The 16,903-nt window shown below is 44.0% G+C and overlaps 2 long non-coding RNA genes across 2 annotated transcripts in view; both read right to left on the reverse strand.

Moving 5' to 3' along the window:
- Positions 1–432: 432 nt before the first annotated feature.
- LOC125759723 (uncharacterized) lies at positions 433–7,274 on the reverse strand. Its single transcript, XR_007417355.1, has 3 exons — positions 7,210–7,274; positions 6,245–6,289; positions 433–676 (listed from the first exon to the last, which is right to left on the reverse strand). It is a non-coding gene; the product is annotated as an uncharacterized LOC125759723 (long non-coding RNA).
- A 1,840-nt stretch (positions 7,275–9,114) lies between these two features.
- The window catches only part of LOC119402875 (uncharacterized), a 13,016-nt gene continuing 5,227 nt past the window's right edge, over positions 9,115–16,903 (reverse strand). Inside the window, exons 3-4 of the long non-coding RNA XR_007417069.1 lie at positions 15,283–15,372; positions 9,115–9,205 (exon numbers count right to left, since the gene is read on the reverse strand). This is a non-coding gene — a long non-coding RNA (uncharacterized LOC119402875). The remainder of the gene's footprint in view (positions 9,206–15,282; positions 15,373–16,903) is intronic.

Here is a 16,903-nt window from a genome sequence, read left to right on the forward strand (position 1 = left end):
AGGGAGACCGAGCGAAAAAACGTACTCAGCGGTAGCGGCCTCCAAAACGTTGTTTAATCCCCTGTAACTTCTTTATTACAGCAGTTTCGCGAAACCTCTCAGCGGACTGTCTACATCGTCCAAGTGTGCAGCAAATTTTGGTCCTTTGTATTGTTTACTCACCAGCGCAGTAAACTACCATTTATTTTAGCCATATTAGGTAGGCAACTTGAATCCGTACTTGACTGAAGGACTGCTGGCTTCGAGGCCATCTTGTTTCCACCAAATGTAATTTCTATTTCATGTTGATGCTGCCTTTACTTTGAGCAAGAACCGTGTCCTTTTTTTAAGTGCTGCACCTATAAACATTGGTGCAGTTGATTAGGGTCTGGAAGCAGGACAACATGCCTCCCAAAACTGAGAGAAAGAGTAGCATCGCTTAATTAATTTTGATTTATTGAATGCATTTTTACTGATGATAAGAGTGGTTTATATGGGTTTTAGCAGCCCAAGCGTGATTAATTCCCTCACGCGGGCACCTGTGAATTCCGTTTGACTTCCTCGTCTTGATGTCAAGGCGCATGCGGTGCGTGTCGAATGATCTCTCGTAGGTCTTAGGATGTTGAACGAAGCGTTTGGAAAGGGAGTTCGGCGATCTCTATTAGTGGCGGAATGGAGTGCTGTTGTCCTTAGTGATCTGTAATTAAGGAAAAAACCATTAACAAAACTGCCATAGTCAACACAGTAAAAGATTTCATCATTTTGACGAAGTGTGTTCGTGTCCGTGGGTACCATTGCGTTGCAGAATGAATAGAGGGCGTCATTTGGGTCAGAATTACTACAAGGCCCGCACCTGCATACTAGGGGGTACGAGGCCCGCATCTGAGGAAAAGTTATACGTGCTGCGTATCCAATAATCGCATATGTACTTGCCGCGTATTTATCTTATGGACGAGATTTTTCAATAGGGTACTGAACAAAAATGATCATTTAGAATCTTCTAAAGCGCATATAACTAGCTAGAATGATTTGCTTGGCTGAATAGGTATGGCATTTTTTTTCAAAGACCACACCCTCACGCACTTTAAATAGTGGGTAGAAAAAAGCTTGAAATGTCATGTTTTTGTAGAACTCTGACTTCTGCAAATCATCCAAAAATGTTCTGAAAAATGTAAGGAGTCAATCAAATTTCTGAAAGATGAAGTTCAGCATCTTTCGGAAGTTCTCTTTAAAAAAATTCCGGAGATGCCACGTACCGTGGGAATCGATATTATGCGATGCATGCGGCGGGAACGTGACCATGGCGTAGTTTTTTCCATTGGGCGAAACGTTACAAAATGACGCTAAAGGTATGTATTATGTGACGGTAAGCTGTGTTGCTCAGTTGGTAGACAGAAATTTCAGCGGGAGTGAGAAGTAATCACGCTAAGGATGTTCTATGAAAGTGAGTGCAAAGTGCTTTTTAAAACAATGTACCCACTCGCATAGGCATATCCGCCATAAAAGTCGAAGCTGTGCCTATTGGGAGATATCGCAGTACTTCGAAGTTTCCCGTACTCTCGTATAACTCATCGTAAGGGAACCTACGCTCTAAGAAAAAAAGGTGTCCCTTGGCAATTCCTTTCTACGCATGTGACTCTCCCACATTGACTCTCGTTAGGGTGATTCCACGAGAGATCAAATATGTATGTCCGGTCGACATTTTAAGTACAAAACACCTGAGGGGCCCGCGCTGTCGACTTCTGTCGTAGGCTCTTATCATATAATGTCATAGCTTGGCGTGGCGCAGGCAAAACCACGAATAGCATAGCCATGTGTAGCATGTTGATCACGCGCTCGCACCGAGGATGCATTTTTAGGGGCGAAGCTCTTTAAAGCGGCACCCGTTCGTCCCCGTCGTAGTGCGTAACCAGTCTTAACGCTAGTACCATATCTTGACCTCCAAGGTGGTGCCGGTGGGAGATTTCTCCTGTGCGTTGTTGAACAATAAAAAATTTGCAGCGTGCGCGTTAACTAAAAGCCGAATTCTTCTGTCGCTCATTCTCCATTAGCAGCCATTGGCATGTTCCAGTAGGAAACGTTAGTAGAAGTAGAAGTGTAAGTGTTAGCTAAAAGCCGACTTCTTCTGTCTCTCATTCCCATTAGCAGCCATTGTTTAGCTCCAAGGTAGTGCCTGGTGAGATTTCTCCTGTGCGTGATTAAACAATAAAAATTTTGTTCAAAACGCCGTTGATTGATGAAATAAACCAACGAAAGTCGCCAGATGTTTTCTAAAAGCAAAACGAAAAGACGCCAGATGTTTCTAAAGCAAAACGAAAAGACGCCAGCTGCTTAACGAAAGACGGCAGATATTTTCTAAAGCAATGGTTTTCTGAACAATGAAAATTCACAGCGTACATGTAAAATTAAAGTGAGCTGCAAGTAGTCATAACTCTCATCGAACCATTAGTATAAACGCGCCCGATCTCACGTCGGTGATGATGTACTGGGCAGAATTCACGGAAGATTCACGGTTTACCGATGAACCTCCGCAGCTTCCCCCACTCATCATCATTCACTCCGTGGATATGCTGTGATTTTTTCTCTTCTTCGTCGAGTGCCTTGACGATGACAAGTGCGGGGCAATTTAGGGGCCCGGTCTGTCGTATGCTGTCGTCGCTTGGCGTAACGCAGGCAAAACCACGTGTAAAAATTTAAAAAGAAGAGGAAGCAAGCGAGAGAAAGAAAGATAGAGAAAGAACCAGAAAAAATTGCAAGAAAAATAGAAAGAGAGAGATAGAGAAAGGAATACATAAAGAGAGAGGAATAAATACATGGAAATAAAGACAGAAAAAGAAGTGGAAAAACAAAAAGAAAGAGAGGAGGAAATAAACAACAAACCGAAGAGAAAGAAAGAAGGCTGCCCAGCTCGGCACTTCCTTCAGGCTTGGCCCCCCTAGTGCGAAGCTACCTTAATTTTTTTGTTTTGTGTGGTTTTTTTATATGCTGTGGGGGCACATTCAAAGTCCATGGAACCAAACATTTTATTGACAAGAAACGCTCCCAGCTCTCCAAAAAATATTTGAAGGTGGCGGCGCGAGCGTCTAGTTTTTGCTCTCCGCAACGTTCTGTAGAATCTTTTTTCGGACCGTTTTAATAGGCATTACTGTGATTTGTATCAATGCTTTCTTTACGGTGTACTCAAAAGGGAGAAATTGTGAAAAAATGGGACACTCGCCCCAAATCGAACATGTTTTCTAACCTTGATGCGCCTTGGTGCGTTTCCTATTTCGCACAGAAAATTCAAAACATTGTCAAATATAGAGAAAGAACTTTGCATCATTTCTGCGAAAGAACATTTTCCTACAAATAACTTAGATGAAGAAAAAGATAGTAAAAGAAACAAGTTTTTTTCAAAAAGTCCGAAAATAAAATAAAATAACTCCATTCTCAATTTCGGCAAACATTTTCTTATCGAATAGCATTTATGAGAGTTAAAACATGGTTTCAATATCATATGTCCTCATTTGCTTTGTTCATGACATATAATGGACCAAAATAGCCCTTGCTGTGTGTGCTCACTTCAGTTACATTCATGGTTGTTTTCAGCTTGCATTGTGCGAAATTTCACAGCTTTAATTATTTTGCTGCAGCAGAAATTTGTTCCGGTGGCTTACCTTCAGGAAAAATGTATCAGATATTATTTGCGTCAAGCGTGTGTGGGGTGGGCTGCTTCCGCTCTCTGAAGGGCTAAAGCGGACACAGTTTGCAGCCTACAGCCTACAACTTACCCCTCCATTATTCGCTAATTCGGAGCAAGCGAGACACCACGGAAACATGGTTTAGGTTGCTTTGCCAAAACTCGCCTTGCACACCAAACAAAGAATCTGTATGCAGCGACAGACCAGCTTAATCCGTAACTAAATGCCACAATCAATAGGCGCGCTGGTATGAATGAGCTTTCTTACTGCCTGATTCCCTTGCATTACGTGCATCGTTTATTCTAACCACATTCGCCATTCGACGCACACTATGCCTAAATAACTTAAGACGGCCATTCTTTGGGCATGTTGGTCATCCATTATGTGACTACCAGCGCAAAAAAGGAGGAGGGACAATTACTACGAAAAACTGCGCAAAATAAACAGGGACAATAAAGACACACGTACAAGCGCAGACACACGCACAAGCGCAGACTTCGTAGTAATGGAGTACCAACTCGCCCAACGCTCAGTCCTTTTAGAGAAGGGACAAGGAAGAAACACAGATCAGCGCTCGTCTGTGTTTCTTCCTTGTCCCTCGTCTGTTTTTGCGCTGTTAGTCACATAACGCGTGAGTAACATTTGTAGAAAAATATCTCACTCATTTTCCGAGCCGTTTATTTACTTCCCGCTATCACATGTTTGCGGCGTCGCAGATAAACTGTTCCTGAATGACCTCGGCATTTACCTGTGCGTTTCAGCAGCCAGAAAACGTACGCTTTAGCATTATTAAGCCATACGTTGGCGAAGATGCCCAATTTACGATGTTTTATCGGCACCTTGCTAAAGTGCTTTCACACGTCGAGAACAGCAGAGGTCACTTGTGGCGCGAGATGGGCATCATCCCTAATTTCGACAGAGAGAGTGGCCCACATGTTTATTACCGCAGCACAAAGCCTTTAGACAGGCTTGATCATAAAGCGTGAAAGCATGAATGATTCTAGTGACTCATTTATGACAGCCGCGCAGAAGCGAAATCAGTGCCTCTCTTTTCAGTATAAACGTTTCGACTTGGTCTTCACTCTTAGAAAGAAAGGTCGTCATGTTCACTAACTAAATACTAACAGTTTACTTGTCACAAAATACACTATCCGCTTATTAAGTGAATATACTATCCGCTCTCGTACAGTTCGGCGTGCTGAAAGCTACGCACGGTTGGGGATGACAAATTGGCAAGGATACGCGTCCTATCGTCAGCGTGCGTCACGACTTTGAGCACTATCAAATCTTTTTTCCTTCTTCAAACGCGCGGCTTACTCAATTCAGCGCAATGTGATCGTTGAATGCTTCCAACCCATTACAAAGGACTCTGCCATAATTCTTCATCGTCGTCAGCACGTGCGTACTGGCATCCCGCGCCAGCCGCACTAACTACGCAGCTCACAATGTTGAAATCAGGCAATGGCACTTGACTTTGGGTTTATGGCGTAGTCAATTCTGTTGAAGAGATCCTCGCAAGTGCATTGTATTGGTTGCAGAGAAAGGGGTCTCAAGAGGGAATTGTTATACTAGGGAGAGGGAAATAGCAACCGGGCGTCACCCACTAAATTACACAACGTTTGATTCCAACCCATTACAAAGGGCTGAGCCATTCTTCATCGTCACTGCCGCGTCAACAAAGTGCAATTCCTTACAGGTGCGGCGGTGCGCTTCTCCGCAGGTGACGAATAATGGCTTAGTAGGTGCTTCCCAACTTCACAAAAATTGATTTATGGCGTAGTGGGTATCTTTTTAGGCTTGTATTGTAGCGAGCGTAACTTGCAGAGAAAAGAGGGAATTCTAGCTTAGTTTGAGAATTAACTGTCAATTCCTGGCCGCGGGTTGAGCTTTGACGCTTGGCTCGAGCGTATTCAGAAGTGCCGACAACCGATGGGCAGCGCTTTCTGAAAATGCTGAAAGCGTACTACAGGGCCCCTTTAAGTTCACTGATGACACAGCTTGCGTCGTGCCACACTTAATTACACTTCGTATTGATACGATATCATCGTGTCAACTGATTAAATAGATTGCCACAGCTTAGAATGAAGGTATTGTTGAGTCAGGCGCGGGACAGACATGGCAGAAAAGGCCATGCAGCGCGTAAGACAAAGAGGTAAGATGACGGCGAAGCGGACGGAACGCGCAAGTACTCGTGAGCACGCAATGCAAAAAAAAAAAAAAAGATCGCAACAGTACTCCTATCGGGCAAATGGGGGCAAGTGACGCTTGGCATGTGCATGCCAAACGTGCTTTTTTATTTATTTCTTTCCTTCGCATTGCACATTGATCCTTCCTAATGGTCTCCTCTCTGGAAATAGGACCTATTACCACGTGCTAAGTGCAATACTTTAGCTCCTACAGCCAACAAAACCAGTCATGCATTCGCTGGGGCCATGTTTTTCACCTGTGGCACCGCCACTTAAACTTGTGAGTTATAAAAGTTTTCGTCTAAAAAGTAGCGTTAGATCAGATGATTGCAGGTGTCAGTCGGTTCGTTGTCCCTACAGCTTCCATTACCTAAAACTGAGCGAATGCAAGCTACGTACCTGGCCTGCCGAATATAAGCTGGTATATCTCCATAAGCCGAGGTCCTGTAAGATAATAATTCGGCCTTGAACTCTTGAAGTGCAAGACAGAAGTGACCATGTATAAAGTGCGCCATAAACATTCCTTGCCGTTGGAAAGCATAGAAGCCTGAATATGGCTACTACATGGGATCAGTGAAGATAGGTGGCTTCGTAGTAACTTGTGCGGCATTCATTTTTGTTTTATAGCTCTTGTGTTTTATAGCTCTGTTTTACTGCAAGTATAAAAGAACTAGCCTAAAGATGCGTCTTGACTTGTGAGAGTTTTTGGAAAACGGAAAAAAAATCTGAGGAAGGGAGAAATTGCACATAATATTCTTAATGATTTGCATAAGTGAAAAAAATTGCGTAAATTGTGAATTTTTTGCCTGCTTTCGAATCTCTCTAGAAGAAAAGGAAATAAGTAGTGCTCAATGTTGCGTTTGAAACTGTGATAATTAAGCGCAAAAACATGAAGAGATAAGTGAATGCCTGTGGGAGACCTCAAGTGATCAACGGCAGCCCAGTGGTATGTGTCTCTGGATGTGGTTCGGTTAGAACTTGTTTGGTGGTGTTCGCCGACGTGACTCATTCTATCAGCCACCTCATAGTGGAGGGCCCCGGATAATTTCAATCAGGTGTTATTCTTTGACCTAAAGAGGGAGTGTAAGCCTGTACGACTGGCATCTTTCTGTATTTTCTATATCTTGAATTCTCGAATACCTCAGTGATTGCCTTTCCAGGTAAACACAATACATGGTTCAGCTGACTTCTGAGGGTGCGTGCCTTCCGGATGCTGAAAATAACGCTACGTGAATCAGGAGGGCTTCTCTACGGAGGTTTGCTTCTCATGTTTTACATAACGGTCTGCGGAATATTTTAACACTAATTCAACATTCTATTTAATGTGGCCGTTAATCAGCATCCAATTTAAGTGATATACGTACTGCGAGGGCGGTTTGGTCCATGGGGTGCGGGACCAGGGTGAGGTGGACCAGGAGGGTTTCCTGGAATATGGTTATTCATACATCGAACTTCTTAATTGAAATTAGAACACATAAGCGTAGAACTGCATCATTAAATAAGCCGAAACAGCATGACAAAAGCACAAACGCATGGACAGACAGGTAGCCTCACCTGGGCTTTTGAGCGATACCTTATGTTGGACAACGCTGAACTACGCAGTAGTCTGAAAGTGGAGTTTGAAAGTGTAGCAAATGGGCAATTTTTGTAGTTCCTAGTGCTCAGAATAAACGATTATTCACCATCTCACTCTGTGGTCCAACCTTGGCGTGAGCTTGTGCAACATATTGCTAATAGAATTATCAGCAAGGGCGGTGGCAGAACAAGCACCAGTCAAGTGCACTCGACCAAGCTCGAGAACTACGAGCTCATTCTGTTTGCTATGTTCCTGATGCGCAAGTCACTCTTCAATATAGTTGTTCTCTACAGGACCAAGAGACATTCTGGCATCTTCAAGTGAAGATAAACTGTTTGGTTGCATACGGCTTCATTCGACGGGTGTGGACAAATTGATGGCGCTGATGACATAGGCCTGTCGCATACGTCATGGTCTCCACGAGGTGGCTGCAGGGGGGCCGTTTGCTGCAATACGCAACATGGTGCAAGTTTTAAGGTAAGGATCAGGTATGGCCTGGTCAGGCAGAAGAAAATACCGGGTAAAAATAAATGACGAAGCTTGCACTAAGCGGGGCCAGGCTTGAAGCAGCGATACTTGACGATTCTGAATGATAATGTGGTAGCTTCTAGGTTGTTTCTGGGCCTAAGCTAAGTGACGCAGTTTCTAGGTTACTTCAAAGTTGTTGCTAGACTTCAGCCAGTTGGTTCCAGGTTGCTTCTACGTTGATTCTCAGCGTTTATTCACAGACAGTCACAGGCACGACATTGTTATCCAAACTCCAGAGACACAAACTCGCGCTAAATATAAGGGTTCGCGCCTCTCACAGATCTACGGGCACGTCTTCGTTGGCGTAGGCTTTCTATCCCTTCGGGGTCTTCTAGCATTCACCATGCCTTTCCCTTTCGTTAGTATTATCGCGCTGTACGTAGTCGGGGTCTTCGGTTCGCCGCCGTTGCTTCGCAGCCATATGTTAGTCTGCGCATTGCCTTCTTCCTTTTTGGTGTATCAGTGATGGGTCGAGGGACTTAGCCAATTTCTGTTGCACATATCCCTTTGAGATGGTAATAGTTTTCTGGATAGACTCACAAGGAGCGATTTGCTAAAGAGCTTTGCTGTTAAAAGCTGCTGCACAGAACACGTAAAGTAGAGGGATTCTACTGCGACTGGTTCTTGGTGTGAAAGCATTTCGCGGCACATTGAGCAGTTTCGTACTGCGGCCTACTTCCTCACTCGTAAAGTTCATTTTAAGAGCTGCACCGAACGTATGCAAATTTCATCTTTCATACAGAATGAACTACGCGGAAAAGCCTGCACTAGCTTGTGGCACATTCTTGTTCGCATGCTCGAACATAGGGAGATAGCACTAACGAAAAGATCACAAAAGGGTAACTTCGCGAAGGTGTAGTCGCTGGCTGGAGAATAAGCAGATAGCTCGACCAAGCTGATACTAATGCTGCGTGGTAGCCTCCTTTCCTGGTCACGTCACTTCGCTCTGCTCCTGCGTGACGCCGGACGGAGAAGGGTCGACGTTGAACAGCTGCGCTGTTAGATCAAAGGACTCTAATGTGTCCCTGCCTCATAACACGACCTTCTCGCTACTTTTTAGAGTGTTTAACCTTTCAAGGATTTGTGACTGAGTACACATACATCTGGCACCTCTTCAGGTTTACTCTGCAAGTTAGGTAACGACCCCAGTATACGTACCTTGATGAAGAAATGAGTAAAAGGCGGGGGTCCACTTCCTCGGAGATGTGGATTTCGCCTGAGCTGTTCCCTCCCACCCGGTCTTGGCCGAGCACTTCCTATTGTGGATAGAAGGAAAAGTAGGCCACAAACATAATACACCAACAAGATCTCCCTCGCATTATTTCTTGCCGGAAAAGCGTGCCAACGGTTGGTTCTGTTCGATAGGTGTTATATTTTCACATGAATAATGTATTTGCCGGTACCTCTGTGTGTTTTCACTTATCTTGTTCGTGACAACGTGAGAGTTGCCACAACCACTTTTCGCAAGCACTTGGAGGTATCTTTTATTGCTTCCATAAACGCCTGACATGATTATAGGTCCGTTATTCAATATGTAATTTTTAATGACGCGAGGCTCAGATGTGGCGAAAAAAAGTGTGATGGATGATAATGTTGTTTTCCTGATGAACGACTAAATGTAACGACTACATTCAATGGTTACGTGGAAGCGTAAAACACATATAGCATAGAATTATGACAATCACCGGTAGAAGCGTCAGTGGATGTTGAATGTACGACAACTGATAATGATACAAAAATGTGAGATTGTGTAAATAGCAAAATGCATCGTCAATGTCTTTGAGCCTCAGGTTGTGGTGGGAAATGCTGCCTTTCATAGCAAGTATCGCAGCGGCAACCTTTGCTAAGGGGGTCTATGGATGCCCGGCCTCGGTATGCGAAATGAAATCTACATACATACTTCAAGAACTGCATGAGTGCTTCATATTTAGACAGAGGATATCTGTCACTTGATATGGAAGGATGCTGTGAAATATGTCAAGACGATCGCAATGAAAAAAATTGGAGCTGCTGCGCACTAATGGTGCAAAGGCACTACGGAGCTGGTGGCCTTGCGTTTCTTCTGTCGCTAACCCTCACCCTTACTTTTTTCCATTTTCTCGTTATGCTATATACTGTAGCATACATAGTTATGCTATGCTTTACCCACTGCCCGCCACCTCATCACATTTCTCGTCAGATTTTCGTGTTATACTTTGCGCTACATGGCTAAGCTATGCTTTCTAGCTCTCTCTTTCTCTTTCTTTCAGTCTCTTTTCTTCTCTCTATTTCTCTCTCTTTCTCTTTCTTTCGGCTTTCATTTGTTTGTATCGTTCTCTTTTCTCTCGATATTTTTCTCGTCATCTCACTCATGTCAACGCAATCTTGTGACTCCCCTAAATGCTACCCTGCCTGGATAGCCGCACCTGGATAGACGAGCGCCTTATTCAAGTGCCAGGGCATGTTACCGTGGCTAGACAGCCGAGTGATCAAGACGCACGCCTTCTGGACGTGAGTACCCGGTTTCGAATCTCGCCTCCAACAAAATTTGATTCAATTTCTTGTTATCTACTCCTCCTCGTCTCCACTTCTCCTCTCCTACTCCTTTCCTTCCTGTTCTGAACTTCGCCGAGGAGAGTTTTTGCTTAACGCTCGCCTCCCTTCCTCCTTCCCGGCTCCTTGCCTATGGACTCCTCGTTTCACTAGGCTTTACTCGATCCTACATCCGGCTCTAACGTCCCACCCTACCACCCTCCATCACTCTACTTCCCTCTACTCTCTTCCTGTAATGTCGTCGCTTTCCCTCGCATTTTCTGCACTCGGTAGATGGCCTTGCCCGATCTCTGTGACACAGTACCCGCCTGTATTTCTGCACAAAATTTGCATAATAACGGCGGCTTAAACAGCTACGCTGTCAAAATGATTTTTGCCGCAAACATTTATTGCACATCAGTGGACCACCTCCGGACAAAATATATCTGTATTTTCTAAAGGCGTGACTATAACTAGGCCGGCTATAGTTTATGTAGGTTGTTTTAACAAATCACACCATCTCCCGCTAAAGGGGACCATGAGGCGGTGCGAAGCAGTGTTTCGGCATGTAGAGCCCGCGTTTCAGCGGGGAATGGTGAGGGGGATAGGGGAGAAGGAAAGTGGAGATGGGAAGAGGAGAGGGAAAGGGGAAGGGGAAAGGGGAGGGAAATGTGGAGAAGGGGAGCAAAGAGGGGGACGGGAAATGGGAGAGGAGAAAGGAAGTGGAGAGGGGGAGGGAGGGGAGGGGAAGTGGAGAGGGTTTGCGCATGCGCGGTAAGGGTGGTCACGCCGTACACCACCACCACCGGATTGAACTCCGCTATAAGATGCTTCACATCTAATATCAGTGGCCGATTTTCTATGTATAGCGGGATCAAAGGTAGCTTGTTGTGCTTTTCTAAATGCCACAGGCGCTGCCAGTATGTTAGCTTTTTTTATATAAAAGGCTTTAAGTCTATAGCATGAAGGCCTATAGAGGAGTCTCTAGCTCTTGTAATTAGGCCGAGAGCTTTAAAAGCCTCATCAAACGCGGAAATTGACCGTCGGAGGCGTCGTCCGTACGAGCGCTGCTAAAAATAATCACGAGATGACGTCACCATATTATGCAACTGTAAGGTCACAGATCGCCCCAATTTGTGGTGTCATATGGCACCATCACGACGTCATTATGACGTCACACAACGTGAAGTCACATGATGCCCTAATCGCATGACATTGTCGCTTGGTCAAAGGTTGGCCAATCACGGAGGCAGGGCTGGAGCAGGTAAGGTGCAGAAAGCGCATCCAATCCTGGAGGCAGTGAGAAAAGACGTTAGGTGCAGAAATATCTCTCAGGGGCGGAGGGGGGATGCATGTATCAAATAGGAATAAAAACATGGCTTTCGCCTTCGAGTAGTTTTGGATGAATGCCTAAGGAATCCTGCGATTTTTTTTCTCCTTCGAGCAGTTTCATACGCAAGCAAGTCGCCAAATTGCCTCTGTGTCCAAGTTATGCACCATATATTGCGAAGCTCGTTTGACATGTAAGCTCTATGCAGGGCTTAATCAAATTAAATAAATACTTACTTTTTATATTTAGATAACAATGTAAGGCGTTCACTACGCTCATGGAATGAGTAAAAATGATGCTGACAAATTAATTCACACGCAACGTCTTGCACTGAATCATTTGACGAGATACGTTTTGCAAGTGGAAGCAACTGTTTATACCAGAATAGTTCTTGTTTAATGCCCAAAAGCACCGAGAACGTAATTATTCGCTGGTTGCACCTTAAAGCTATAAGCAAACAAAGCTGGATTAGAAAAGCTAATCTAATGTCTTGCCATCTAAACTGTTTTGCGTGATTGAGTTTTTATATGCCGTCCTACATTGGAAAAGAGTTATACAGCTATTCTACATACCCACAAGGGTGAAAAGCCACAAACGTCGCTGTACCTTTGCCGAGGAATACCTACGTGTTCTCCGTTCGGTGGGCAGTGCTTAGTACTGTAAGTGTTGAAGACTGGAGAGCGTCCTACATCTATCATATGCATTCACAATGAAAGCCATGGAAGGTGTAAAGTACGCACCTCCTTCAGGTATTTAGCAATAGACGGATGCCATCTTGGCCGTCTTGTGCCCACATTGAAAGCCCACATTGAAAATTATCTTTACCAGAAAGAAATATTCTCATACTTCTCTGCATTCCAAAACAGTCATATCTGTTTAGAGACGATTATTTCTGGGCGTTGCGTGGCATTTTCTCACTGTCATAGCGCTAATGATCAGGCTGGCGTCGCAGCGATCGTCCGATGTCACAGAAGAAGAAGAAATAACTTTATTTATAAAGTCCAGCGAAGTTGATTCGGGGTGGACCTGAACCCCTTGTGAGAAATATTTAAGGCCCCCGAGAGGAGATGCTCACTAAAATAAACTGTTAATATTTCCCCCTGAATATGCGACCAGTAATTGCAGCTAATATTTTGTCGTTTAGGGGGATATGTTGACCAAAGCGTACACATACATCTCGGTAAGTAGGCAGTTGTTTACTTGACGAAGGAAATTCCGTTTCTGAAACGTTAGCCCGAGTTACATTCCTCATTAAACGATTTCTCATCGCTTGAAGCCTACGTGTTCCCCTGGATATGTCCTGTTTGCGTTTCTAACGCCAGAAGATGGCGGAACACAGTGCATTTTTCGTCTACTTTCTCTGGCACGAATAGCTTCAACCGAACACAGCCAGTACAAGTACATACACATACACGAAGAAAGCATGTAGTGTATATTAGGCTTAGAAGTGGCACCATACGTCCAACAATGCTAGACTTAATCACCGCTTCTGCACGGTACATTGCGGATCGGTTATTCACTGTGGTTGGAACGATTGTACATCAACACGGGTAACTGAATTCTGGAGGACACGATGACACTGCTAAACACTTTTGAGAACAGGCCAATCGAAAAACTCACCAATAATATTTCTGTCTATTGCCACAAACATGCATCAAACACAAATTGCACAAATTACAGACTGCTAGCTCACGCACAAAGGTCATATATAGTAATCAATTTTCTTCTGGACATAGAGCACGATCATGAAAGCGTTTGTGACATCCACCACACCTAAATTCACCCGGACCCTGATATTCACACAAGGAACGATTTACACTCCAATTAATCCGTGGACCTGAGATATAGTCATGTATACATATACATGACTATATGATTGACATGACTCACTCAAACCCGAAGATTTCAACACGAATGTGTTTTATGCCGGCGTCCACCAAGCACTTCCGTGACGAACATGACGTTGATAAAATGGGCACCAGCGGGTGAGAAAGAAAAATCAATAAAAAGATCCGCCGCTGGTAATCGAACCCACGACCTTGAGGACGCGACGGTAAGCGCCCGACGCTCAAGCGCGATAAGCTATATTGGCAGATGCTAGACGCTTCACGAACGAGCCTTATATATCTTTCACACATTTTCTCTCGCATGGCGCTATCTCTTTGTGGTGTATGTAGGCGGGGCGGAGCGGGGCGGTGCCGCCGTCTTTGAGAGGTGAAAAGAAGTAATGCGTCACACTCGACACTTACTAGCGCTTACCCCGAGATTCTGAGGTCATGGTTAAAACGTCTCGATACCAGCGAGGGACACTGGCCACGCCGGCGTCGCTCCGCCGCCGACTGCTTCGACTGCAAGAGCGCCGACTAACAAAATTTCTACGGGCGAATGTCATGCCTTGGTGAAGCGAGACAGAGGCCAGCGGGACGCACGCGTTTGCGGCTCAAGATAAGAATCTGTGCCTCCCGTGTTGCTGAAGCGCAGTGTGGGAGTGTATGCTTGAGCACAGGCGTCGGTTACTCATTGCTAGAAAGTGGATACCGTGGGGTCTCTCTTCTTAATTGACAACGTTTTGAAGAAGTGCATATCGGATACCAGTGTTGATTATGAGCTTGTTGATGGCATCTTTACGATTCACGATTCGCTGTGTCCAAAGTATGTTCACAACTTCAGCTACCACAACGGTATAGTCACGATCATGGGCGTTAGTCGTCGCGATGGAGACATACCACTAGGCGTCAACATGGGTGCATCCACGTCAAACGACGCTATAGTTACCAAACACGAATAGACATTGTGCAAGCTTTCACATATCACTAGACAATAAGCACAACTTCTGTGAAGACACGTTTCACTTTCGTGTTATACCGATTCCTATCACGAAGGGATCAGCAATGTTCTGTGTTATTTATTTGCATCCTTATCGATTAATTAATATAGTGTTCTTTTTATCCGAAGCAGCTTCAAGAAAGAGCGTGGCTCTGTGGTTCAACATCTCCTTGCCACGCAGACGGCCTTGGTTCGATACTCACTCAAGCGCCAGCATTTCTATTGTTCTATTTAAATCTTTCTTGATTTTTCGGTCACGGACAAGATGATGCATTTTCGCTCACAACCAACGATGCCGTTACCGACGCCAACACCGACACCGCAATTTCTACGAAACGAGCTCTTAAACGCTAACTGATTAATATATAATCCTGCCACCGATAACATTTTGTTGGAATAATCATATGTATTATTTGTCATCTAAATATTTTCGCTTGAGGGAGTTTGCCATTTTTGTGCTATTTATGATTGGTTCAATACAACTCACCGTCATAGACTGATGTGTATGTCCCCAAGTTAAAAGCCATAAATTAACTTTGTCGGACATTCGTACGAGTTAATAGTATGGCGTGCGTTATTAATATTTAAGAATTTGTCACTGGAAGTATTCCTTTGTATAGACCTTTAGATTCACCTTGGAAGCGATTATAACTAGAAAATACGTACCACCTTCAGGAATTGTTGGAAGAGCTGGAGAAAATTTCGGCGTTCTTGTGCCTCCCGAGCCCTCCCGAAAGTAGAAAAGAGGATCCTTTCCTTAAGTGGACAGAAGAGTAATATCACTTCAGAATCAGTAATATTTGTAGCGTCATAGAACTGCATCATTATGTTTACTAGAAAAATTGTCTAGTGTATGTGTGCGCTTCCGCAAATTTTACATCCGTTTAAAGGCGATTACTTATAAATATTGCCAGGCGTATTTTGTCACCTTTCATTGCGAAGTTGATCATGCAGGCCATCATTGCGACGAATGTGCGCACTAATCCGGTGGGATAATTTTAAGGCTCGCGTAAGAAGCTGCTGGTTACTTGAACAGTAAATTAACATTTTTCCTTGCATATACGGCAAATATATTCGAATAATTTATTTGTGTTTCTCTGTGATTGTGTAGAAGTGTCCTTTGTTCAGTTTATATTGCACTCCCTTAGTGCGATATAAATAAATATATAATAAATATATGAGTGATCAAGTTAGCAAAAAAATAAGTAAATAAAGGCCACTGGTAAAAGAAACTGTGAGCCTCTAAGTCGCCTAAAGAAGCGGATGGCTTTCTATTAGCTGAAGTATGCACACCCCAGTCTAAAACGTTATTGAGGAATCACATATTTAACTCTGCCGTTGCTCACGCCTGTCAATCAAATGACAAGATGTCCCTAGCAGCTCATCTAACAATGACAATGGCAGGAATTGTATGCCATGTGAGGTTCCAAGTGAGCCGGCATTATCAGCCTTCTGGCCATGTTGCAATATAAAGTAGAATTAGTTAATGTGCCATTAAGGAATGTGGAGGAAAACAGCTGCGCCACGTATGGGCGTTACAAAAACAAAAGAAAAGCTGGCAATATCTCAATGACAAAAACCGACACACATTGCACGAAACATCGTTTAATGAAACTACGTATTCAGTGGTGAGGAACGTCTTTACCACATAGTTGCATCTCAGCCCTAAGAGATGTTATGCCTTGACCCACAATAATGAATAAACATTTGTCTATTACCCACTATATAATGTTCATCAGCAGGCATTAGCTGAAGTATACTTTTTTGGTCTACATCTTTAACATACGTTGCTTCTTTTTAGTAATAGTGCAACAGCCGTGGACTGAAGGAAGACTTGCGATGGTTTTTTTTTGATATTTCATACAAACGAACGTGCATGGTAATTTTAATTAGGCAGCACGAGAACGTGCTTTTCCGCGTTGGCTTATGGCAATACTGCGTTCATATCTTCACAGCTGCCACCGCAGTCCAACTGGACAAAACACAATTTTTATGTCCTGCCCCAATCTACGTGCTCCTGAACTCTGTTTTGTACAACTATACCGCACTAATCTTGAAAACGAGAAACCCAGCCTTCAACAGACACGTACACAAGAAGACAAGGACGACCACACACGCTGGGACTAGCAGCAGTTTAATGGAAAAGCATCTTTACAAAAAGGAAACCCAAAAACGCGCATGTGACAATCGACGAAACACACCCAAAAAGCTGATGTGCTTCAAAACCTTGCAGATAAAACACTACATACGGCGCCTTCTACTTACGTTAGCCTAGAAACGTCACCTC

Source organism: Rhipicephalus sanguineus, chromosome 8, assembly GCF_013339695.2.
Source record: "Rhipicephalus sanguineus isolate Rsan-2018 chromosome 8, BIME_Rsan_1.4, whole genome shotgun sequence".
Taxonomy (NCBI): domain Eukaryota; kingdom Metazoa; phylum Arthropoda; class Arachnida; order Ixodida; family Ixodidae; genus Rhipicephalus; species Rhipicephalus sanguineus.